Source organism: Lutjanus erythropterus, chromosome 5 (genome assembly GCF_056507025.1).
Source record: "Lutjanus erythropterus isolate fLutEry1 chromosome 5, fLutEry1.hap2, whole genome shotgun sequence".
Lineage (NCBI taxonomy): Eukaryota > Metazoa > Chordata > Actinopteri > Lutjaniformes > Lutjanidae > Lutjanus > Lutjanus erythropterus.
In genome coordinates this window covers 12,427,450-12,454,456 of record NC_139321.1, presented here as the reverse complement: position 1 = coordinate 12,454,456, position 27,007 = coordinate 12,427,450, and the positions used below count along the sequence as shown (strand labels likewise).

Below are 27,007 nucleotides of genomic sequence, written 5' to 3'. Positions count from 1 at the left end.
GTGTGTGTGTGTGTGTGTGTGTGTGTGTGTGTGTGGTGCTGAAGGAACAGCGCCCTTCCTTCACATGGAGCACTGAGTGAGAGCAGCTGAATGAAACAGTCTGTCTGTCCCATTCACTCCTGCTGCTGTCTTATCTCCAACAACAGCCATTTCTTCTTTATCTGGGACAGGAAACTCTCAGGCAGCTGGAAAATACGCTCGGGTTTGAATATCAACAAGCACGAAGGAAGGATATTTCTTTAATATTTTTTATTTTTTTTGCTCACAACGGGCTCCCCCCCTCCCTCTCTTCTTCTCTCTCTCTCTCTCTCTCTTTCTGGCTGCTCTGCGCTCTCTTGTGGACTCTCTTAAGGCACTTTGGATAAAAGCCTCCGCAAGAAATGGCAGATTTGATGTCTCTTATCTGTCTTTCCCTGGGCAGGTGTTGAAGTATCTGAGGGACACCAGGAAGTATTTTAATACTACATCTAATCTTTTCTCCCCCATATTTTCCCCACCAGTTATTTCGGCCACCGAGCCAAAAGTGGGGTTTCTCTTTTTCCGGTTTAATCACAGGTGCGGACTCTCTCCTCTTCCTCCACATATCCTCCTCTTCTTCATCTCCATCGGTCTGTCTATCCTGTACCTGAAAGCGAGGAGATCCTGCTCCTCTCTTCTCTCCTCCCTCTCCGTTTGGAGGAGGAGAACCCAAAAAAGAAGCAGCTCAAGGCTTCCCGCTGCTCCAGCGAGCGCTGCGAGAAGGATTTCCAAAAGTCGTTTCAAGTGGACTTTTTCTTTTTTGCGTGTTTTTGCCGGAGAAGCGCAGCTCGGGATCTCATCCAGGGGAGAGAAGGAGGAAGGAGAACTCTGACCTGTGAGGAACGTCTGTCAACAGACAGAATAAAGTAAAAAAGGACGGATAAAAGAGGCTGAAACGGAGGAGAGATGGAGAACACGCGTGATCTCACATTCCCAAAAACGTCTTTTCGGATGGATTAGGACAAAAAAAAAGAGCAGAAAAGAGGACTTGAAACCTTGCATTTTACACTAGTAACTGGACATGGACTGATCACTGTCATTGATCAGCTGATTGATAGGTTGATTGAGTGTCGGACATTATTAGCCGGCCGGCAAACTTGAACTTGTGGGGGACTTAAGAGGGAAAGTGAACCCTGCACTGCAGTTCCTCTCCTTTGGCTTAAGATGATGCTCCTTCAACAGCCCCTCTGGATTGGTTGATTGATTGATTGAGCAATTTATTGACGAATCTGCAATTGATTGATTATCTCATCGTTAAGGTGGACTTTTCTGCCAATTTCTCCTATATTAACGCTTATAAATGCTTGCAAGACCCTTTAGGAATAATACATGAATGTAAAGGATGTCATAAAAGAAGGAATATTACGTGCTCAGCGCTAAATTAAAGCCTCTGTATGCGTCTGCAGAAATATTTCAGAGTACCACAAGGGCAGAAAGTATCACAAAGTACTACAAGAGTGACTATAAACTCCTAATTTTCACAACAGCCTCTCTGTAACATTATTCTAATAATTTAAGAAGGATTATTTTAGTGCCAGTGCTTCGCGGGATTCCAGTTTGGAGATTGGAAGTTATTTTTGGCTGCGCAAAGTAGAGCGACTCTTCCACACCACTGCCCGGACCGAAACAGAGACAGACTGAACGCACCAGTCTAACTGACTTGTCTCTGTCTTACATCCCCGTACTGGAAAGAAAAAGAGTGGGAGACAGGGAGAGGGCGGAGGAGGGGAGAAAAAAAGAGGAGAGAGAAGGAGGAGAGGATGCGTAACTGCGGTTAATTGGAGCAGACTTCCAACATCTTTGGAGAAGGAGGGAGAGAAGAAAAGAGGAGAAAGGGATTTTATTCTTTTTGCAGCCAGGGAGACTTTCCCGCTTTAGGCTGTGAATCTGTTTTTTGGGCACAGAAGGAGGAGAAGAAACGACCTCATCTGTCCTTTCGTTTATCTGTTGGTCCCGTCAGTTTGGAGAGCTGCAGGAGAGAGCCAGAGGTGGGATTATTTCAGCAGATTTTAACATTTTCGTCTGGTCAAGATTGTGCCATCAGCGCCGCTTGGATTCAGGATTATAACTCCAAAACAGCAGGTAAGAGCGGCCGATATTACGCGTGTGTGCGCGCATGTGTGATGAGTTTACTTCACAGGCTGTTTATGTACGTGCAGTGTGTGATGTGTGTGTGTGTGTGTGTGCGTGTATGTGGAGGGGAGAGAGAAGGAGAGAAAGAACGAGGGAGGTGTGTGTGCGCGCGCGCGCCTGGTCCGTGGGTGTCTGTTAGAGGTGAGAGACCGAGTGGACGAGAGAGCGTTTTTACGCACGAGTGAGAAAGAGAGAGAGAGCCCGTGTGCGTGCGTGTGTGTATCGTCTCGTAGCATGTGTGTGTGTCCATGGTCCATGAATTAGCGAGAAGCCGAGGAGATGAACAGGGCTGTATTCCGTCTGAAATCGAGTCTGTTAACACTTTGATGCAACTATTTTAGGTCCTTGAACTCACCATGAGGTCATTAGGCAGCTCATTATTTATTCATGACACTGCATGTGTGTGGATGAAGTAACATGAGTGCGCTAAAAGCTGGGCATCATGGGTGAAAGACAGCCTCCCCCCAGGGAAGAGCAGAAGCGTTCAGTCAGAGATGGAGTGCAGGGTAAACACACTCAAAGTCAGCTGGAAATAATAAAAAAAAAAAAACATGATTTACTTAAGTTTACATTTATTTTTATTTGCCATGTGATGACCCCTCACTTCAGTTTTTTACCTTTAACATGAATTTCTTATGATCAACGACCCTCTGGGTACAGACATTCAGTCAACCCCCTCTATAGGAACAAGACAAACAATGACAAATAAACATCAAAACGTCATCATTTGTAGTTTGTGTCTCCACCAGTCTGGATGAGTCCTTTTGTATTTTTCCCCTCATCTTTTTGTGATCGTTTCAGGTGTCTTTGTGGTCATTTTAAGTCTCCTTATTTTTTGTATCTTGTGTCTTCTTGTGATCACTTTGTGGTCATCTTGACTGTATTTGTGGTAATTTTGGGGGTTTCTGTTGTCATTTTGTCTCTTTTTAGTTATTTAGAGTCACTTTCGGGTCATTTTAAGTTTTTGTATCTGTGGTCATCTTGTGTCTTCTTGTGATCATCTTCTGTCTCTTTGTGGTCATTTGTATATTTTTATGATCATTTTGTGGTAATTTTGTGTCTCTTTCTCGTCGTTTCTCATTTTGATCATTTTGGGTCCCTTTGTGGTCATTTTAAGTCTCCTTATTTTTTGTATCTGTGGTCATCTTGTGTCTTCTTGTGATCACTTTTTGTCTCTTCGTGGTCATTTTTATCTTTTTGTGGACATTTTGTGTCTCTTTATGATCATTTTGTTTGTCTCTTTGTGTTCATTTTAAGTCTCCTTATGCTTATTTTGTGTACCTGTTGTCATCTTGTGTCTTCTTAACACTCCCCTCAAACAGAGGCTCTGGTCCAGGGGCCAACCCCTTGAGGTCCTGGACATGTACTAGGACTGTCCATTAGTACATCCATGTCTTTAAACTGATCTGCTCAATTATGCTCTGTATAAAACCCAAACCCTATCATTAAAACACAGGTTACAGGGAAATTTCAGCAAGTTGTGTATTTGTGTGCACATGTACAAAACAGACACTCACTCTACTTGAACAGAAAAAGCAGTGGCTATATGGTCCAGGAATTCCCTACAACTCACCGGGGTGAGGCACCTTTGGGTGAAAGGGTGCCGTTTTGGTTCCACTGTATAATTTTCCCATTTGTTCAAGTCTTCCCAAACACAGACGCTGTTTGTCTGAGTGCTTTACAGCCCAGCAGGTGCTTTCTCTCCCTCCCTCCCACCCTCACTCCCTTTTCTCTCTGTGAGTGTGTGTAGAGAAAGAGAGATTGTGTGTTTGTGTGTAGGAATGCAAGGGCGACGACAGATAGTGTGTGTTTGTAGTGTAATGGTGTGTGTGAGAGGAGAGGAGAGAGGAAGACAGAGTGGATGTGTGTCGTCTAATCGTGTGCGCTACAATGTAACAGCAGGGCATTCACACACACACACACACACACACACACACACACACACACACACACCTACACACACACACAGGGGAGGGATGCGCGGGGTTTAATTATCTCGGCCGTTTAGCAACAAGGTGCGCATCAATCGTCAGAGTGGAGGCAGACCGAGCGCCCATCTGAGGCTGCAGGTGTGTGTGTGTGTGTGTGTGTGTGTGTGTGTGTGTGTGTTGATTTATAGTGTGGAGCCGGTGTCGTATAGATCTGACCAGTAGGTAGATGGACTGGCAGCAGAATGACTCCGTCACAGTGACCAACACCGGCCATCTATTACCAGGATGGAGAGGAGGGACGGTGCACTGCAGGCAGGCAGGGATGAGAGGAAAGGAGGCAAGAGAGGACCAGTGGTGGAATCCTTTACTAATGTACCAATGCATTAATGTAAAAATACTCCATTACAAGTTGCAGAAATATTATTAGATCAATTAATGTCAAAGTAGGGGGCACCCTCAAGAAATCCAAAAAATATAAAATACGATATCTAGAGCAATGATGCACGCAATAAAAGATTGTGACTTACATGTAATCACATAATTATTGCAGTAATTTCTTTATACTGATGCATCAATCAAAGGCATGTAAAACACTCTGTTTGAAGAATGTGTTCATAAGACTGTCATTACCCTGTCACAACCATGTCATGACACCTGTCATCAAAATGAGGTCCGAGTCTTTATGAATGCTTACCACATTAAGTGCCACTTGGTCTGTTATGTCAGTTTCAATGCATTAATGCAAAGTTGACATTGTTTGACATTGTCTGTTGTGACAACTTGACAATTCAACATAACCTGTCAGTGTGTTTGTTATAACAACTTGACATTATCAGATTTAAAGGGGAAAACTCAGCACTTTTCATCTGGATGTCCAGTCAGTGTTAATGGTGAATGTAGTCGATTGAAGCAATAGATTCCTTAGTGTGAGCTTTATTTACCAAGAAAGGCACTGAGCCATGCTGCAGTGCCTGCATGTACCAACATGCATTGCAGGTGAGCTTATGACCCCCATGCTCATGTTGTCATGTATCACCACAGTAGCCCACAGCAATTACTTTGTTGGCTAAAACGTAGCTTTAGGTGACAAAAATACCTATAGTATGCCCCCTGGCTACCCTGAGGAGGACACTAGACGTCCAAGCTGAAATAGACTGTAGTTCTTAGAAAAACAACAGATTTTGCATCAGGAAAATGTTTCCTCAGTCAATAGAGCACACACTGAGGAATTTATTGCTTCAGCTGACTACATTTACCATCAACGCTGACTGAACATCCACATGAAAAGTGGCAGTATTTCCCTTTATAGCTACAGTGGGTAACTTCTAGAAAAATAACTTTTTGTCAACTTTCCTGAAACTGTCACTATATCATGACAGTAGAACATATGTGGACATATAATAATGTTAAAAAAGCAGGTTGCTCTCATGCTCCTAATGGCATTTGCAAGAATCCACCATGCTTGAACAAAAACAACCAATCAGCAATACATAGATAGGCTTAGATGGTTGATTGTTTACTCTCATTCCCAGGTACCAATACTTTGAGTGTGATTGATTATTGAGACTGTATAATGTAATGTTAACATATAAAGACAAGTAATTGTTGGTTTGATTAATGTCAAGTTGTCAAATCAAAGACATTGTTCACTTGATTAATGTCAAGTTGTCATAACAAAGATACTCAACAATACTAATTTTGCAGTGAAAGTTACTTAACTGACCAAATGACTCTTAATGACAACAGTCATAAAACATTCAGACAGACTCTATGTTCATAACATGACCCCTGGCATGGTTATGACGGTGTCACATCAGTCTTATGCACACCTCTTAAATAAAATGTTATCATGCATTGTACTGCTGTGGTGGGAGACAGGCCTGTATACATTAAATAGCATAGGTGTAGTCTGCTGCAACTGTAACCACACACATCAGTGATGTCAGCGGGTCCCAGGAGTCCACTTGTACATCGCTGCAGCATGGTGAGATGTTAAACCACTGGATGTCAGCAAAAGCAGGATTTTTAGGCAGTTTTCAGTCACTCTTTTAAGGTCCATTGTGTAAAATCTATGGGGTTTTATTGGTATATAATGTTCATAAGTATGTTGTCATTAGTGTATTTTTTTGGGACCTTAGAATGAGCCACAGTCTGCAATGCTGCACTGCCATTTTTTCACAGCAGTCCAGAACAGACAAACCAAACATGAGGGGAGGGTGAGACGAGGTGTTTGCAATCTGCAAGCTCACCGCTAGATGTCACTATGTACTAAACACTGGTCCTTAAAGTCCTTAACAGTAAGCTACCCAAATAAATGCAGTTGGTTACTTTCCTTCCGCCACCAGAGAGGACAATGACAGAGAATATAAAAGTAGATGGAGAGAAGAAAATAGGAGGGTTGAAAGAGGGGATGAAAAACAGGAGGAGGACTCAGTACTCAGCAGGCAGGCAGAAAAAGAGTCAGGGATAGACAGAGGGGAGAAAGAAAGTGAGGGAAGAGGAGGAGCATAGAAAGAACAGCAGCAACTCCCTCTGCACTATTATAATTGCTCTGTGGTAAAATTAATTTATTTTGTCACCCGGTGCTCCTGTGATATACTGAATCCCTGCTAAGCTGATGAAATTAAGTGAACCAAATTTAAAAAGTTGTAGCAGTTTCCTCAAATGTTTGCAACCTTTCTGCCCAAGTGATCATCTGTCTTTCTATGCAAAAGCCGCACGTAAAAATCAGCTCAGCGGAACTGTTGTGAAGCAGACTGTTTATTGATTTTACTTGTCTTAGATTTTCAGCTGAAGTGAACCGATTAAAGTAAAAAAGGAGGGGTGGACCGAAAGACAAAAAACTGAGACTGAAGGGGAGGTCAAGGATGTAGGAAGCAAGGAACAAGGAGGAAAACAGAGAAAAAAAAATGGATGAGACGAAAGGAAAGAGGAGAGGAGATGTAGTGAATTAAGAAGGGAGGATAGATTTAGAGACATGAGGACAGGAGAGAACAGAGAGGCGAGAGAGATCCATAAATTGCGGAAGGGATGACGAGGCGCTGGAAATATACGAGAGGGGAAGACCGGCTGAGAGGACAGCAGGATGAACGAGAGCGAAAGAAGAGGGGGAGAGAGATGGAGTCGGGATGCTATTGAAGAGCAATAAGCTGCATCACTGTAGATTTGAAATATTGTAGATTCAGCCTGTTTGCACCAATTATTCTTACTGTAGTCTAGTTTATGGCATCTCACTGAAAATGTCTGAAAAAATGAAAACTGAAAAGAACCAAATACAAACTGTTTTCCTGAATAGCAGTGAGGAAGCATTACCTTCAAGGCAAAGTGTTGTTTACTGGTGTGTTTCCTCTCCTGGCCTTGCATGAAACATTACACACTAAACCTACAAGCTTGATAAACAACTTACCTGTGTGCAGTTTGCTGTCGGTCACCTCCAGCTACTGTTTGGAGCCTCCATTGTGCAGCTTTAGATAAAACCTCTAATAAAATCTCTCCACAAGGTCCCTTTAACAGCTTTTCTGGAGCTTTGGCTTGTATCACATGATCTTCTAAATCTATTTCATACATCAGAATTGTAGAAGTTCAAGTTTTCAAGTTTCCAAGTTTTTTTTGGTTCAGAAAACATGGAAATTTACCAATACATCCTCATAGCTAACAACAGAATAGGTTGATTGCCAGTGACTCACAAATGGCATGTATGACCACTAGAAAATACCAGCAACGGCAGGCTACCATATCTTAAATACATAACATAAGTCACGTGATGACAAATACATGGGTAACGCCATGAAATGGTTGCAGGATGGTTAGGTTTAGGCACCAAAACTATTTAGGTACCAAAATAAAACTCTCCAAAATCATCTTGGTTAGTCTTTCCACTGTTTCAACAATCACCAACTCTGGTGGGGTCAAAATAAATCCTTAATTCATCACGTTAGATGTGAAAATATTCTGGATTTACAGGCAGTTTTCCTCCAACTCGTTCTTAGGCTCAGTTATGTTCTGTGCCTGTAAGCTACAGTCTGTCCTTGTCGCCCCCTCACCTAACTTCCTCATTCGCACCCATCATAATAAGTACTGGGACTGAAGGTCTCCATGTAACAACACATGTTAAAATACATAATGTAAATAATTGTTATAAGCTGCACAGATGACCTATACAGCTGTTTATGTGGTGGAAATGGGCTGACAATTTCATGGCAGATGAGTAGACTCTATGGGCTGAAAGAGATCATGTGATATTATCGAAAGGTCCGGAATAACTCAACTTTATTTGTATAGCACCCTTCATACAGTTTCATGCAACTCAATGTTTTACAGATGACTGATGAGGAAATTCCTAAACAGACCTTGTGCTTCGGTTGGTTTCTTAGCTGCCATTTCCAAGAAAGAATATTGAAACTCAGCGTGCCCTATTTTATACGTATCTTTAGGTTTTCTTTAGAATTGACAGCTGTCGTTTTCTCATATGTTTCATGTGTATAATGGTTAAGTAAAAAAAATCTATTGAATTCACTGTAAAACATAAAATATGCAGTTGCCAATGGAAAACGAGCTGTATTTTCTCCACATCTTCAAACCTAGTTTCATTGTAAAACATGAATTATGTGGTTGCCAATGGAAAACCAGCTGTCTTTTCTTCAACCTAGTTTCTTTGGAGCTCTGTGGTTCTCTGAGGCTCTTATTATACATCTTCTGTTTTACACAGAAACCTCTGATCAGTCGTATACCGCCTGGCATGTGTGGTACAATTACGACTTGTGTATTGCAAAATTTCAAAGAGCAATTTTGATCAAAGTGATGTCATACAATGAAGGAATCCTTAGCACTTCTGTGGAATAGGATAATTTAATGTCATGCGTACTGAAATGATCAAAGAGTCTTTATTTTTGTGTCATATGAAAGAACTTGTTCAATGGCATTTTGGCAAGAAGCAGAAATACATTCAGCCCAGTAGTTAATTGCATATTGAATATATGAACAACTGAAAGCACACAGAAGTGGCAAGGCCATGCAAGTCAAGTTGGGTTTCTTTCTATGTTTTTCACTACTCCTTTTCACCAATATTGATGAGGAGGCAGCCATCTTATTTAAATAAAACTTTAATGGACCTGTAAATGGACAAAACCTATCAAGGGTTCTTTACATTTTCAAAGCAGCCCATCCTCACCAGAAAAACAAGTGGATAAGGTGTTTGTGCAGGCAGGTTGCAATGCACATTTATTGTTAGATGGCAAACTCTCATGGCCACAGAAATAATGACAGGAACAAAGGAGGAAGTCAAATGATATGGTATAAAAAGTGAAAACGTCTTCATATGAATGCGGTGGAGTGGATGAGTCAAACACAGGACTGTCACCTAGGAGACCCACGAGAGAAAGTCAACGTTGACTAATTTCACAACTTTACCCGCATGTTTAATGTCATGTGACATATGCCAAGTGACTTCTGTGACTTACTTAAGGTCCAGTGAGCCCATGCCTCTTGCTGGTACTCTCCACAGGTCATATATGTTGTTTTGCGAGTCACTGAGTATTGACCTATTCTGTCAATTAGGCATGAGGATGTTGGTGTTAGCATCCACACTGTAACTGGTTGATGAAACTTAAAATTATGAGCATAGAAGTTGTATATTTTGCCATATTTAAAGGCAAGGGGAAACAGCTAGTCTGGTTTGTCCCTCCCCATAATAAAATCTGCCTACCAACACACACTCGCCATGGCGGTTCCCAGGCGACCAGCAGAGATGCCAGGCTAAGAACTAGTCAGACACATAACTCTGCAAAACTGCAAAAAACATGATAAAGCATATCAATGAGTGAGATTTAGAGTTACTGGGAGGCAGATATTGTTATCTTTGTACAGTGTCAGGCTAGATGTTTCACCTTGTTTTCAGACTTTATGCTAAGCTAAGCTAGCCATCTCCTGGCCCAAGCTACATATTTAACCAAAATACATGGGAGTTGTATCTTTTAAGAATTATTTTCAAAGATGTTGAAATATTCCATTAAAGTGAGACTCCATCTCCATCTGGTTCTCAAAGAAAGCATGACTCAGTCATGAAAAGGCACATTAGGTAGGTAGGTGAATACATAAGAAACACTACTGGGATGAAAAACCTAAAAAAAAATAAAATAAAATAAAATAAAAAAAATCAACCATCCCTTTAGCACAATGTACAGGAATTACTAAAGTTGTCTATAGCTGTTGCTGGGCTGCTGCCAGGTTTTGCTTGGTAATGCTGGCAGAAAAAGTGGTGCTGTAATAGAGAGTGGGTGGGAAGCTTTGGAGGACTAAAAAGTCTAAAGTAGCCACAGGTACCACCAAACTGCAAAACATGCAGGATGGATGCTACTATTACTACCAATAATGGTAGTGCACACTGTTATGGAACTGTTATGGCGCCTGGAGGTCAGTCACATCTCTGTGGAGGTCAGAATCAGCTCAGATAAGAGCCCTGCGGCTGATAAGGATTCAGTGATTCAGTCTTGCTCATCGTCAGCAGGGTGGATGCCTGCTGACATGAGGGTTTGAAGATCATCCAGTTGATGGTCGGTGTACTCCACATGATGACCTCCAAGTGTGTGTTTGTGAGCGTGAGCACTGACTTGATTAACCTCAACACAAACGTAAAAAGTTCTGTAGAAAGATCGCCGTGATTAAGGTGTGGAAGTTTGCTTTTTGCCCTGTCTCCAATGGGACAAAACACTTTCTCCCCTTCAGGCTCCAGTATTAACACAGACTTCCAGACAGTGTCTCCAACAACAAAGTTTAGTGTTCCTTCTCCCTGAAAGTAGACACCAGTGTCCCTCGCAGCATTACTCATCTTGCCAGTCACTGCGTCTGGATTGCAGCTATTAACTGTCCTTGTGTAAGACATTCTGGTCGCAGGCCTCTTTCTGCCGTGTCGTCACTTGACAAAAGAGGCAATATGCTTTAATGAGACTGGATCCCAGAGTGAGACTACATTTTTCTTCTCTGTCCTGGGTAGAGAACGTTGAAGAAACCTTGGCAACGGAGCAATACCAAAGTATTTTATCTCCTGCTGGCTTTTTTTGTTCAGATGGAACATAAACACCGTCCTGCATTTAAACCCCTCTGTCTGAAAAAGCAATAGACTCTCACACTCCAAGCTCAGTACAACGAGATTCTGGCAGTATGTGCTTTACATTATTGTATGAAATAATTTAGTTTTGATTATTTGATGTGGGATTGTATGAGGTACTTATCGATAGTCAGTGTATTGCCTACAGATACCAGTTGGCAGGCCCTCCCACTACCAGAATCAGTTGCTGGTCTAAAGTTTCCTTGATCTGTTAGTTTGTTTGTCCTCTTGCGTAGCTTTGGTGAATCCAAACTATCCCTTTAAAAGACCAAAGTTACACAGCAACACATACAAACTAACAGGCTGAGGCCGTGGCAGACCAGCACCTCCCATGTTCTATGAGGTAAAATTACTGATTTTGCCTATGGAGTTTAGTTGGTTTGGAGAGTGACATTTGTTTATTTGGACATTTTTGAAGTGGTTCAAATACCCATACTTGCCAACACTGAGACCTCAAAAATAGGGAGGATTTTGAAGCCAAAAAATGTGACTTTCAGAGACTGTTTCCTGCATTCTGGTGGAAACAGTAGACTTTTAGTCATAGGGCTTATACACACTGTAGTGGCAGTCAGAATCAGGTTGTGATAATGAAAAGGGAAAAAAAAGTGTGAAAGTCTGTCATAAATTGTGAAAAATACAGGAGAATTGGGATCCCTGGAGAAAATAGAAAGAGGGCAAAAAGGGGAGTCTCGCGGGAAAATCAAAAGTGTTGGCAAACTTGCAAATACATTTTGTTGCTGTATGTCATACGACCCCAATTCAAATAATCTTAACTATGCCTTTAAAAGAATAAAATCTTAGCAAGCAGCCAGCTCATTTTACAGCTTTTAGATTACATAATTTTACAACCCAGGAAAAAAAATATTTGGGGGAATTTCAAGAAACTCCATGTGCTGAAAGAGGCAGCAGCTTGAAGACATTTACTCTAAAGAACTGGGATGATATCATTGTCTTCATACGCGTTACATCATTACCCTTCTTCTATCAATAGAGATGTGGTTAAATAGGGTTAAAGCAGAAATAGAAAGTGTGTGAGTATGAGTGTGCGCATCTACATCACTTCATGAATTTGTAATGTTTCTCTTGTGTGCAAATGGACTGAGGTCTTCTGGGGTTAAACAGAGCCGTTGCATCACACAACACAATAATTTATCAATTATAATAATTGATGCGATGTTTGCTGAACGTGTGTGCGTGTGTGCGTTGTTGTGTATGGTGATGGTGGAAGTGCAGGGGTGGGGTATTCAGGGGGAATTCTGCCCCCATCAAAGAGAAACACACATCAGTAGTGATGGGAGCAGGGCCAGTCCTGTGCCTGTAAGGAACACATCACAGCTCAGCGAATCTGGAGTCAACAGAGCATACACAAGTGCAAACATGCACACACACACACACACACACACACACACACACACACACACACACACACACACACACACACACACACACACACGTGCGCGCACACACACACACACAGAGGATGATAATATCAGAATATATATCAAAGGATGTTACTCACTTTCATTCTTTTTCTTTCTTCAATTATAGTATATTAATAAAGACCAAGGTCTGGCAGTTTTACAAAGAACAAGAAGGTCACCAGTCATTCTGAGGCATGTTGGTGGGGTGGCTCTGTGGATCACAATGTCGGTCAGTCATCCACTTTGGTCCAGACTGAAATACTGGCAGGATGAGTCTGACTTATGTGATAATCTTCTAGCATCTCCAGCACATAACAGTTTTCACTTATTCAGTGAGATTTCTCCACATCTATCAGATGGATCGGTGTGTGGATGGATTGGGTTCTATGTGCACAGTTATGGTCTTAACGACTTTGGTGGCTGCCTGACTTCTTCTGCAGCCCCGCCACGACCTTGGCAAGTGTGTAAACAACTATTGGATGGATTTACATTAAAGTTGATGCATTCATGACCCCTCAGGATGAATTGTGATATTGTGAATAGTGATGGAATATGTGTACAGATGAACTTCTTGTGGCCATGGACAACAGGGTCATGGTTAATGTTAAAGACATCTTGAAATTGCTTCTTTTTTTTCTCCCAACCAGCGGTTTCAAAACTCAAAGACTCGTCATCTGCTGTCATGAATGGCAGAGAAAAGCAGCAAAAAGAAACTGGAATGAGCAAATGTTTGACATTTTATGAAAGCAGTTGGCAAGTAATTTTCTTAAAACTAATCTTTGCAGCTCTGATGACTTACTACGTTGGTGTTGAAAAACAGGAATCCGCTTGATGTGTGTATCATCCACATAATGCCAATTCCCGATTGACTGACTGCAGCACCAGACACAGATTTTTAATCCTTTCTCCTACAGAAGTTCATCTTTGCTTCTTAAGCATGAGCACGATCTCTCCCTAAATAATTTCAGCGGCCAAAATTGACCAAAAAAAAACACTTGATGGTGTGTCTTTGTCCTTCCAATGAGGACGTCAGTTCAATTTAACATCCAAATGGGTAGTTTCAGAAGCCACTGGCAACCAGAATATTTTGCCATTCAAGCATGAGGGCTTGTTGCATCTGGCCAGATATGTGCTCAGTTTCTAGTTTATGAGGGACACCGAACTACGTCAAACACAAACCAATACCACAGCCTTTCAATAAATCCAGCCCACGTAACCATACTCAGTTGTGTTGACACTATTTTAGATAAGTGATTGATCCAACTCTGTGGTCAGTTTGGAGGCTTATGGTGCAAATTACATTGCTGCCTACAACAACAACCCAAACTCAGTTAGATCAGAACTTCTTGAGTAGATACCTCAGAAGAAGAGCTTCATCTTGATATCATAGGCACCCATTAAATGTCAGTATTTTTTAAAGAGGCATTCACTGTGATAGCATTCTCCAGTACTTTATTAGTAGTGTAAATATTCCATCTTCCAATTTTAAATCTAAATTCTGCTAAAACACCTGAATGCTACCTGTAAAATAAAATAAAATGAAAAACATATAAGAAGTAGGACAATAAACTGTGAGCATCTGTTCTGCTTTTATCCCTGTAAATATGTCTTGTCCCTTTCCTTTCCTCATCTCCTTGCCCCTCACCCCTCTTCCTCACTGTGACTCTCCAGTTCACCCTTCAGCACATCTACCAGTGTGCGTAGCCTATCGTTAGTTGACTTAACATGGTCTGACAGGCCAATCCCTATGGATTCTGATCAAACAGGGCAATAGTGTACACAGCAGCAACAGTGCAGCCCCGGCCTGCTAAAACAGCAGCCATAATATGGCAAAGATCAGCGTCCTGCAAAACTGATTCGACACGTTTATCTGCTGATTCCGCTTTGTTACCTAGAACATTTTTAAAGAAGTGGGTTAGGCTGGGATGTAGCTCATTACATGTGTGTGTGTGTGTATGTGTGTGTGTGTGTGTGTGTGTGTGTGTGTGTGTGTGTCTGTGTGTGTGGTAAAGGTAACACACACCAACACACTGCAGAACTTGTAATGGAATAACGTAAAAATGATGAAAAACACTGTCACCTTTAAAGGGATGCACTTGAATTTCTCACATTTTACTGGTAGGATAAATACTGTGTGGTGTAGCCTACTTTATATTACCACCAGCCTTTTTTCCAAAGGATGCAATAGACTTTGATTTTCATGGGTTTTCCCACCTTTCAAGCAGCTACTGTGAGCAACTTGCAAACACTTGAAATCAGGTATACTTTTGTGTTATAGTAACCCAGCTGTGAGTAAACGGAGCAGTCAAGGACATCTGATGACTAAGACATTGTTGAGCCAAGTTCCCAGAAAATCAGTCTTACAAGATGAGCAATAAGAAAAAAACAGAAGCTGTAAAAAACATATTGTGTATTTAACCATTTTCTGAACAAAAAGGTTGCCATTCAAAAACATTTAAACTGGATTTACAGGACACAGTATTTAAAACTGAAAAACACAACCCAGAAGGATGGGATTTTATACAAACATACATTTATTTAAACAAATTACTTATTAATAAGTTTATTTAACAAAAATAGGAAACTGATTACCTTGGGAAAATAATTAAATGAACTTAACTTTGTCAAGTTGTGTATTACTGCCACTGACTTACTCAGAAAAAAAGTAAATATTCTAGAATGAAACAAATATGAGGGCAAAAGGTGCTGGAAACTCAGTGTAAGCAAACATAATTAAAAGACCAGTATAATTAAGCTATATGTACTTTTAATTTAAGTAAGGAAAATATTTGCATATGCAGTGTAATTAAGAAATAGACTGATTAAAAGTTTATATTCACACAGTCGTTGGTGGTAATGTACCACCAAGTATCATCAGTAAGAAGAAATACAGTTGAGTCATAGATGTCAGATGCCCCTGAATGCACCAACAGGACGGAGGTGTATTCAGGCCAGTCCTTGCTAGTGACTGATTGTCAAGCAAACTTTATTGAATTTGAACTCAAAATGTTCATTTTCATGGATTAACTATCTCAGGCATGTTTAACTGCAAGTTATTCTAATACTGGAGGCTGCCAGCAAGGTAAGAAACTATTTAAAAAGTTATGTCATGCTTTGTAAAATGTTTGGTTGCTGTAAAATGGACCAAAACAGTTTATTACCAAACTGCTTGAAGGGACCAGTCACCCAACAATCAAAATCATCTAGACTGTTTTGGTATGAGCTGCAGAGTTTTGGAGATATCAGCCTTAGAGTTGTCTGCCTCTTCTCGACTATAATGGGACTAAATGGCACTTGGCTTGTCCTCTTTCCAAAAATCATGACCTGGTTACACAAGGTGTTCCACAGACCTTGTTAGGAGTCTGTTTATATAGGAGCTACTTTCTTTCTGCATTAGAATGTACAGGAACTATTTTATAATCTCTCAGGAATACTTTCTTTCTACTATCCTCTTACACCCCCGATCAAGACCAACAAGTCCTTCATCAAGTCTAAGTCCGACACCTTGTTTCAAGCCCTAATCAAGGCATTTTGTGTATCTGCTGGCCTGCACAGTCAAATGCACCTTTCCTCTATACTGTGCATCATGGTGCTGAAATTATATCTACTGGAGTTCAGACATTTCAGTCAGAGATCCACTCATAAAATTTACCACCACTGTATTACACATCTGGACCAGGGCCACTTCACCTCTTGCTTGTGCAGCATGTTTTGCTGCTTATGGAAAGATTAAAAGTATATCTCATGTCAGGAAATTGAAAAGCTGATGCATTACACATGGTTTAAAACCTTTAAAAAGCTTTCATGATATCGAATTATTCAAAGTAAAACTGCTTATAGTGTACTTAGCAGCAATATGAACCTAGAAATGTTGAATACTGTAAAGTTTTATGTTAGAAATGTACTGTATGGTTCCCCAGTGCTTAGAAACTGACAGATGCTAACTTGCATATGTTGGATAATTAGCATTTAGCATAATTAGCATATATTAGCATAACCACCTTTGGACTGTATTTAGCAACGGCTTGGCCGATTTCAAAAATATTTGAGTGGTTTGGGGGATTATTGAGGTTGCCAAATCAATTTCTGACATTTTCAAATTAAAAGTGGCTGTTTAAATCAAATGTGGCCATATTTCAGTTCCTGGTGGGTCAGTTTCAATACAGTTTCAGTCAATATATATGTTTTAAAGCAGGGGTCTTCAAAGTTTTTCGGGCCAGAGACCCCTTAGCTGATAGAGAGATGAAGCGGGGACCCTCTACTACAGACTGTCTTGAATATTTTCAGGTCTTTGCTCGTTTGTGCTTACCTGCAGGTGCTAAGTCAGGAGCAGGTGTAGCATGGCTAGTGTTGAGTGCATTAGCCTCACAATTTAAATTTTAGACAGGAACTTTTGAGCAATAATTTGGGGGGACCCCTGCAGTTATTCTGAGGACCCCCAAGGGGTTCTGGACCCCCTGTTGAAGACTCAAGTGTTATAGAATGCTGAATCGATTTGATTGGACAAATGACTTATTGAAATAACTGAAAGAACTTCAATTTGGTTATAAATTGTAGGATGTTTATGAACGCAGTTATATAAATGATGCAGAACATGTGTTTAATTCACAGACCATTACACTCTGAGGTGACTCACAGTCAGGTACTGGAGGTAACAAAGGGAAGTATACCAAATCAGAATAATATGACTATGGCTAAATAACATCCTCAAAAAGAGATTAGGGAGGATAATCCAAGCAAAAACATTTAACAAATCAGAACACGAGTTCTGGAACAGCCTTTAAAGACATGTATACCCAAAATTATTGAGCAAAGTGAAGCCACAAATCAAAGTGTTAAAGTCAAATGGAAAGTCTTTTTTTAAATAACGTTACCAGATTTGTGACTCAAATACATAATAATGCCATTAAAGTTCTTACAATAACTTTTAAAACAGGTTTTATTTGCATTAGATGGTCACTTCCTAAATGTAACAAATCATTGTTGCTGTTTCCTGCTACAAGTGTAACCATAGTAACTATGCATATTGCATGTTTAGGTTATTTGTTGTAAGTTACTTTACTGATTTTGTGTTCCTTATTAAGCTGTGCAGTTTACTGTGTATATTTCAGTATAATAAATTCACAACATTATTATAGACTTGCAGAATTAAGTTTACTATTATAAATGGTGTTATGTATGATAATTATTTCATTATCATTTACAGTTACATGTGTAGTATTTAAATTTCTTCTTCATGTCCCTCTTGAGCTAATTAGTTCCTACCTGTCATTGTTTGGGGGGGGACAGGTATGAGTGTGGTGCCATGTGTGCATCAGTTTTGTTGACCCCGCTGTGAACCGCAGAGTGAAGTTGCGTGTCCTGTACTGTCAGGCCGTTTTGGTGAAGAATAAGTTCACAAAGAAAAGATGTAGCAGTTTATTACGAAGAAAGTGGCGGCGGTGTTTTTTCTTCGTCTTCGGATTAATCAGTCGAGACATCAGGTAGTTTACACCCGCGGGGACTGACTGGACGGCGGCTGGCTGCGGTCTACAGGTGCTCTCTGTGCATTTATTTCAGTTTTACATGGACTTACATGGGATTTTACGGAGAGTTTCCAAAGTCGCTGCGGTCATTAATGGATGATACATGATGACGGTGCGTCCAAAAAAACAGGGTAAGCATCAGGAACGACTTGAACTCTGCATCATGGTGGTTCTTTAGATGTACTTATATGATTTACTTATATCTAGCGGCTACTTTTCGTGACGTAGTATCTGGTGTGGGGTATTTGTGTGTGGCTTTTAATTCACTTGTGCTACTTTTGCATGACACGCCTGCATTATCTTCTGTCCTGCATGTGTAGCTGGTTGCACTGCATGGTGTTCTTACTTTGCTGTTTGAATGATCACACTCAGCATATTGTTGCATTGTTGCTGGTGCCTGTGCAATTTTCACAGTCCCACAAATCATCACATTATCCGGCTGGGACAGTTGTTGAACTATTACACAGGTTTCTCTGTAGAAACTGAAGACACGACTGAACCCGGCTCAGTTTGTGGCGCAGACCTTACTCAAGGTTGTACTTCTTGTCAGACTTCTGAGCTGCTTCAGTGAGAGGTGCCAAAGCAGGGCTCTGATCAAAGACAGCCACAACTAAATTTAAATCAACAGGGATTATACATGTCACAGCCAGTTTAAATGGCTTCAAATCAACAGTGGAGCAATTAAAGCCAACAGGCACGACACAGTCACAGCCAGTTAAGTGCCAATGTTAGTACATTTACTTATTCACAAATCAAACTGGTTTGACGTAAGAGCCTAAAGTGTGTGTGTCAAACATCAAATTCAACTTTGCAAATGTTGTTGCACATAATCATTTGTGGCTTTGATATGGGGCAGACCAGGGGTAATTGTAAGATTTCTTTACTCACAGACTACCTGAAATACACTTTTCATCTTTTGATTTAAGAAACATATCTATATGCACTAATTAAATATACATTTAAAATATTTTCACTGCTCCCTTGGAGGGGGCTGTTGTACCACTGAAAAATGTCATTAACCCACAGTAATCACTGTGGGTAGTAAACACAATACTGCTATAGTAGCTATTAATCTCTGATGATTTTTTTGTATATGGCTCAGATTCTTTCAGATTAGAAGGCTGTTTCTATTTTTGCAGTAGACAAGGCAACTATTCTAGTGGCAAAATTTCTTTTTTTTAAATTTGAATTGACTTAATTTACATTTAAAGTTAGTAAAATATGTTCATTTTTTAGCAGACAAACAGGGGCTTACATTGGGCAATGTGGTTATCTTGCAGATATGATAAAATCTCGCATGCTAACTAGCATTACCCATATTAGCAGAATTTGTTCATGTGAATTTTTAACCAATTAACCGGGAGATAAAATTGATTAAAGTTTAAATTTGCAGTCACCTAAAGTTTAGACGGCAGAAGAAAAATGCTGTACATCCAAAAAGTAACTTTTTTTTTAAGTGGAATAGAGCGCTGCAGGGATGACAGATTTTTGTAGGCCAACCCGGAAGTAAGCGTTGCTCTAGTTAACAAGTTCTGTGGTTATTATACTCACGTTTTATTTAGCAAAATAAGCATCACAAATGAACACCACTTTTGTGATTTTTAAAGTGTAAATATAATTGCCAGAAGTAAAAAAAAGAAAAACCTAACATCAGGATTATAAACAAAGTACACCATGGTTGTGGGACTCGGTGTCAAATGGCTAGTGTTTGGTGTGAATCTCATTCAGCAACTTGAAATTTCACTACTCTGAGATTTATTGATGTATTTTAAGTCAAACAACTTTGAGACAAGCTGACCGAAGTGCTAATATGCTAACTCACTCACTCACTGTGTTTTAAGATTCATTCCTGCAGCACTTTTCACAGGCAGAGGAAGAATCCTACTGAGCATGTGCAAACAAAGTGTCATCACTCTAGCTTGTTTCTAATTGGAGGCATTGAATTGGTTACACTTGCCCCCTGTCACAATTGCCCGCAGTCTCCCCTCACCTTTGATATTTGTTTCTAATAAGAAGATATTTCCAGGATTCATCTATTGTGATTTGACTTCGACTAAATAATGTTCTGTGGATGATTCTAGGGCAGAATGGACACTTCCTACACATATCCTGCTGACTTTATTTCTCCATGAAGACATTCAGAACAATCACCATCCCTCTGTGTATAGAATGTGTGTGTGTGTGTGTGGGAGTGTGTGTGTAGGCTTTAAAATGACAGGTTAACCTGTTTGTCCTCTGGGGACTCTTCTTTTTCAGTCCCCTCAGCGCAACAGAAAATAGGATTGTGTGTGTGTGTGTGTGTGTGTGTGTGTGTGTGTGTGTGTGTGTGTGTGTGCGCCTGTGAAAATAAGAAACAATGGAGGCTTCTTCTTTCCCCGAGTGTCCTGCTCTCTGGCTCTCTTCCTTCCCTCCCTCGCTCTCTCCTTCTTCTTTCTCTCCATTTATCTCCGTCAGCCTCTCTACATAGCAGCCACGGCTTTATTAATGGAGAGGAGAGACACAACATAGTTTCTAGTTTCATCGGAGCAGAGTGCAAACTATCAGAGGGATTTATGAGTGCTATGGTTTACATGATGTGAAAAAAATTAATTGATTCACTTTGTGATACTGAAAATGGCCTTTTTCTTTTAACCCATCGTGACTGAATTTTAAGAGGTTTTGGCTGCAGCAAGTTGTGTTCGGACAAAAAGACAATTTGGAAAACAAGTTTATCTGCGTAGCTACATTGTGTTGACTGCAGCTGGAACATTGTAATGCTGAGCTGCACCTCGTGCTCGGCCAGAGAGTCCACACAGCTGGCACTGACTCTGACGGTGCCACAGACTGAATAAAGCTACGAGACTTCTGCTCAAATTGTCTCTTTTCTTGCCAGAAGGTGCTCCCTGTGCTCCAGTTTATGGGTTTCAGGGATAATATGTCTCAGATCAGCGGGTTACAGAACTCAAAAGTGTCTCTGACCATGAAAAATGTGATTATAGGGTGTTTTAAACCTTAAAGAGAGAGTCCGGATCAATGCAAACACCACAGCCGGTTTATATTACTGAACTTAAACTCTTGGTTCACCGTAATTACAGTAATTTGTATGGGGAACTGATTTTAAGGGTGTTTGTGGCAAGTGCCCAGCACCTGCAGGAGTTGTCTGCTCAGTTGGGACTTTTAAATGTGGAAGAAGACTACGGTCCTTATAATGGCCACCGCATGCCTTTTGTGGCAGCTCATGTGCCCAAGTGCAAGCCTTTGTAATTGTGTCACTGAGCACATGAGCACAAAGGTATGGCTCTTTTATGAGTTTTAATTGGTTTTGATTCACAGTGAAGTTCTGTGACATCGATAAACTGGCGATATCAGGCCATGGTAACACAGAATAGAGCCTGTCACGTTGTCTTAACCAATACACACTAGGATAGCCTCCAGGCCCTTGTGACCCAGTAGGGGACACAATACTTTTTTTTTTTTTTTCCAGGATGGTGAAGGCTTAACTGAAATCTGAAATTCACACTCACAGGGAGCCTTCCAGTCGTTCATTTGTAGTCAAGATGGATTCATAGCAAAATATGTGAAACATCAAAACAGGCCTATCAAAGACAATTTTGGACAAACATTGTGAGGCTCAAACCTTTGTGTTCATGTAGCTCGGTGTGATAAGCTGAACTCACTGCACTGACCCTGTTTTTGTCTCCTGTAATACATTTTTCAATTCGAATGTCCCTCTTGGTGATACAATAAGCTGAATCAAAGTTGTAAATGCAACAACTGTAGTGACCCTCTTTTTTTTTTTTTTATCATTGACAAGATTTGTCAAAAAAATCTTGGTTTTAACCCAGTTATTTTCTCAAGGTGCGTCACATTCTAAAAGAAGTGATTTAATCTGAAATGCAAGTGTGGTGTTAAGAAGACACTGGCTGCTATAAGGCCAGAGAAGTGGCAGCTATAGCAAATTTTAGACCTTCTACGTCTGGTGTTTGTTCAGTGTGAGTAGGGTGGATTTTGCCTTCGTCATCCTGGAAAAAAAAAGGTAATGGATGGATGGATGATGAAGGTTGGATGGAAGCTGTAGACATATTTTTACATCGTGTAATATTTTAAAGGTAGAATGCGCAGGTTTCGTCAGTTGCTGTTTGTAAAGACACCATTCCCAATATTGCCCGCCCTCTCTACCTCAACTTGGTCGAGAGTGAGAGCCAGAGAGTGAATCTCAAGCAGTTAATCAGAGAAATAAAATGTTCATTCAAATGTTCATGCTTTAGACTGCGGTTACAGTCTAAAGCATGATTTTCAGGTCATTGACCCCTTAGCTTATATATTGCATTACATATTCTGTGTCACCACTTCCCAAAGGCTTGACACCCAGGAATGTCCAAAACAGAAAGGGATTTTTTTGCATAGCATACCCATAAACAAAAGAAGGGCATTTTGTCAAAGTGATTAAGTGAGTTTTAAGTACGTTTTTCCTTTTGGCTTAAATAATAACACTGAATGACTGGAAGTTCTGTTTGTGCCAAACCACGGCTTCTCAAAGGCTAACAGAATTAAATACCTCTAAAAAACGACATTCAAAGGTACCAAAGACATGTAAACAAACCAGTGTAAAACTAGAGGAGCAGCACTTTTAGGCAGCCACCTCTCCTGCATTATTCATCAGTGTAACAGTCTCTGTTTGTGAGAATAAGCTTGTTGGTTTTCTCATTGAGAATCTACAGGATTAAGGAAAGAAAACGTACATTTATTTAAACTGGAGCTGGTGCTGTGTGAATAACTCAAGAACTGTTTAATCTGATAATGAGTGTTACCTTGACTTGAGGTTAACTTTTTTGGGGATTCTTTAGCGTTCTTGAGCCAAGGAAGTGGGCTACCGGGAATGTAAAGTCAATTTTAGAGGCAGAGCAAGTGCGCACGAAGTCAATCATGAAAACTTTCAAATTGATATGGACATGACATGACATGACCTGAATTAATGCAAGTTTTGCTCCAGCAGGCAAGACCCAGCTGTGGCAGATTCAAATATTTCATTTATCCCAAGGTTTTATCATTTCATTGATGTACAGAGGGAAGAAGAAAAGGACAAAGCTGTGCAAGAAAATAACAGAGCTGGAGCTTCTGGTAAATTCTGAGCTTAGTCCGTGTCCGCAGCTGTCCCACTAACGGCTCAGCTGCACTTTGCACACACACAATCAATCAGTCAATCAGACAGTATAGAATATTTTCAAAACCCCAAATCGGGACCCTTAAGTGCAGGCAATGGTTCATATAGGGGCACATGTAGGATTATGCACTTATACCACCAGAGGCATTTTCAATCTCTCAATACATACATTTTTAATTAACTTTCTCTCGACCAAATGTAAACCGACCACAATGTCTCTCATTGTTTCTGTGGACAACTGTTTTGAACTCTCCACTCTGGCATTATGGGGTCACCATCTTTGTTTTTTTTTTTTTTAGCCAGAGCATGCGCAGTACCGACTAGACAGTTCAGCTGGTGTGTGACGAACTGCAAACGTGGGTGGTGCTTGGATTTGGCTCCTTTGTTTAGCAGGAAATAATGGTGGCACGCCTGGCCACAAAGTTTCTCGTATTACAGCTAAACGGCACACTAAACTATGTTTATCAAAACATCTCAGGATGAAATAGGCAATATAGTAACAGATTGTTAATCCATATTTGCACAACATCTACCTAGTTTGGCACATTAATCTGAGTTTTTGGGAGGCTCTGTTGGAAACTGGACACAAATGGTGGCCGCCTGGTTGCCAACTTTGTACCGTGTAGTTTGAGTTTGTGTTTTCAGTCACACAATAGGCCTGTCCTAAAGCATACCCTGCTTTATTGTCTGTTTTACTCTGAATGGAAACTAACTATTGAGGCCATGAACTCATCAGGAATGAGTTTATGAGAAATGTTTACTGAGGTAATACATCAAGTGAGAGGTCGGGTCAACTCATATAAGACTTAATACAATCTGACTTCTTTTTGGTACCAGCAGGTTTGCCCCCTGCTGGCGATTACAAAGAGACAATTCTGCAGTGGCTTCACTTTTCAGACCCAGAAGCTCCGTCCACTTAATATACAGTCTATGGGAATGACAGCTAACCATTAGCATTCTGATTGGTCCTGTCAGAAAGAGCCGTAAGCTTGCTTATGACTCATAAGCGAGCAAAAGCCTTGACAATGACACATTGATTGATTGACACGCAGACTAGACAAGATTGAGAGCTAAATGCTAATGTCAGTATTTCAACATGCTCACAGTGCTGTATGTTGATTCTCAGCAGTTAAAATGTTTACCATGTTCACAATCATAGTGTAGCATGTTACCTTGCTAATATGCACCAGACAAAGTAGGGCTGAGTCATCCGTATCGACATCCTTCAGCAGGACTGGCTGTTGTGTCTCATCACTGACCATGATGGTCTCTCAGGGAGAGAAAACACTATGATGGAAAGTGTTTTTTCAGTAATCACATTTTCTTTGCTTACTCTTCATTTACCCAATTTTGTGTGCTCACTGGAACTTATTTTGATCAGCAAAATGTGTTGCAGTGTGTGTGTGTGTGTGTGTGTGTGTCTATGTGTGAGAGTGCAACACACACATTAAAACAAAGGCAGAGGGGGAGAGAGAGCTGTGGTGAGAGAGAGAGAGAGAGAGAGAGAGAGAGAGCGAGAGAGAGTTTAGACAGAGAATCTGGCAACTGAGCCCAAACCTGTTTATGTAAACATTAATCTTGGCTAAACTGCTGATAGATTGGCTTTACAAACACACACACACACACACACACACACACACACACACACACATACACACTATCATACACACACACAGACGCGAGGTAATAGCTTCAATCCCACCTCTCTCAATAGATATACTCCCATGAATACGACACACAGAGAGAAGCGAGGCCGCTTGTAATTAAGTTCTACATGTGCAAATCCAGTTGTGAAGCATTGCTTATGAGATCGGCTGTATAATCACATCGCCCCAAAAGGGAGAGACCGCTTACTTAGCATTTAAATAGGTTCCTTCCCCCTGCAACTCTGTGTGTGTGTGTGTGTGTATGTATGCAACACAAATATTGCACTACACTGTATTTCATTGTGTGTGTGTCTCTGTGTGAAAGAGTGTACATATTATGTGTGAGAGAGGGTGTGTTTGCACGATAAACACTGCCATGTATGTGTGTGGGTGTGTGTGCACAATAGTGTGTCATTTTAGTGTATTCCTGTGTGTGAAAGGGTATGTGATGAACACACTCTCTCATTGCAGTGTGTGTGTGCACGCGGTATATCTTGCCTGCACATAATTTCATACGGGTCCCGGTGGAACACTGTAGTGTCAATAGAGCAGGTTTCAAAAGGGATGCAGAGGGAATATCAGGGAAAATTAACTGTGTGTGTGTGTGTGTGTGTGTGTGTGTGTGCTTGGCTCACATAAAGACCATTAAAGTAAAAAAATATCCTTCAAATCTTTGTTTTCTATTTAAAGGGACAGTTCACCCGCAAATCAAATATACATATTTTTCCCCTGGACCATTTATTATTCTAGATTTTTTCAGTGATATCACCCAGATATGTCTGTCTTCTGTCCAGTATAATGGAAGTAGATGGCACTCAGCTACATTTGATACATTCAAAACCTTTCCAAAAATCTTGACCCGGTTTCTCAAGATAATTCATAGACCTTGTTGTGGGCGGTTTCATGTAGGAACTACTTTCTTTAGTAGAAAACTTTCTTTAGTAGAAAATGAAGTAGTTGCAGTAGATTCTAAAGTATTTCTGGTAGATTCTAACCCATGGGAAAATCATGTATTTTTGATTCTGGGGTGAGCTGTCCCCAAGCTGAGTAAGTCAAAGGACCCATTGCGTGTCCAAAAATGAGTACTGTAGCCCAAACAGCAAGTTGGAGCCGATATTAAATAGGTTGAAAGTCTTACACTGTAAGTTGATGAGTTGTTTAGAACTGTCAATTGTCTGTCAATGTAAAGCCAAGCCTGTTATCCTCAAAATAAAAGCCCACCGCTCTGAAAATACACGCTGGAGTTTGATGGCTGCCTGTCTCACTGCCTGCCAGACTCTATTAACATTTTGCTTAATTTAACCATTATAAACATCTACTCCTTCTAAAAGATTATTAATGGTTTCTTGAGCCACAGCTCATAAACAGACACTTACTCATGCAGTGATTGCATTAATTTGAACTCTAATTAAAATGAAACAAGCAAACAATAACACAAGTTATGAGCTGGAATAGTATGGAATAGGCTGTAGTGTTGTTGTCAGAGAAGCCAGTATTTCAACTTTGCATGTTTCCGTAATCCCTGATGACATATCGTGGTCATTTTATGATTTATTTACAGTCAATATATTACACACTTCTCTTTTGAGAGTTTGTGGTAAAAATTCAACATATAGGGAATTCATTTATGTGATGAACTCTTCCTAGAAGCGAAGTGACACATCATGTTGTTTGTTTTGGTTTGTGTGCATATGTGAGCATGTTTCCTACTGGGGATATTGCTAAGGCGGCTGACTTCACGGAGGCATTGTTATTGAAATGAAACATAATGTCAGCTCGTGTCCTGAAGCTCATCTAGTCTGCTCATGCTCGGGGATTTGGCCTTGTGAAACGCAACAGTTGTTCTATTTTCCTCTCTCCCTGTTTATTTCACTGAGTCTGCAGTGCAAAACGAGTTGGCACCGTTCCTTTCTAAAGGGGGGGGGGGGACTCTTTAGAAATGGATTACCTAATGGGTTTTACACTGTTGCACAGTCCTTACTCTTGTTAAAAAGTGAAAATTGTCCGATCTGACATTTTCAAGCTTGTTTGAAGAGGACAGTAAGAGCAATCGGTGTGTTGTACAGCATGATGATTTGTCTGGAA

The 27,007-nt window shown here is 40.6% G+C and overlaps 1 protein-coding gene across 1 annotated transcript in view; it reads left to right on the top strand.

Annotated features, from left to right (window-relative positions):
- Nucleotides 1-378: 378 nt before the first annotated feature.
- The window catches only part of il1rapl2 (interleukin 1 receptor accessory protein-like 2), a 490,288-nt gene continuing 463,659 nt past the window's right edge, over nucleotides 379-27,007 (top strand). Inside the window, exon 1 of the mRNA XM_084718821.1 lies at nucleotides 379-2,100. The gene's annotated coding sequence lies outside the window, so the exon portion shown is untranslated. The remainder of the gene's footprint in view (nucleotides 2,101-27,007) is intronic.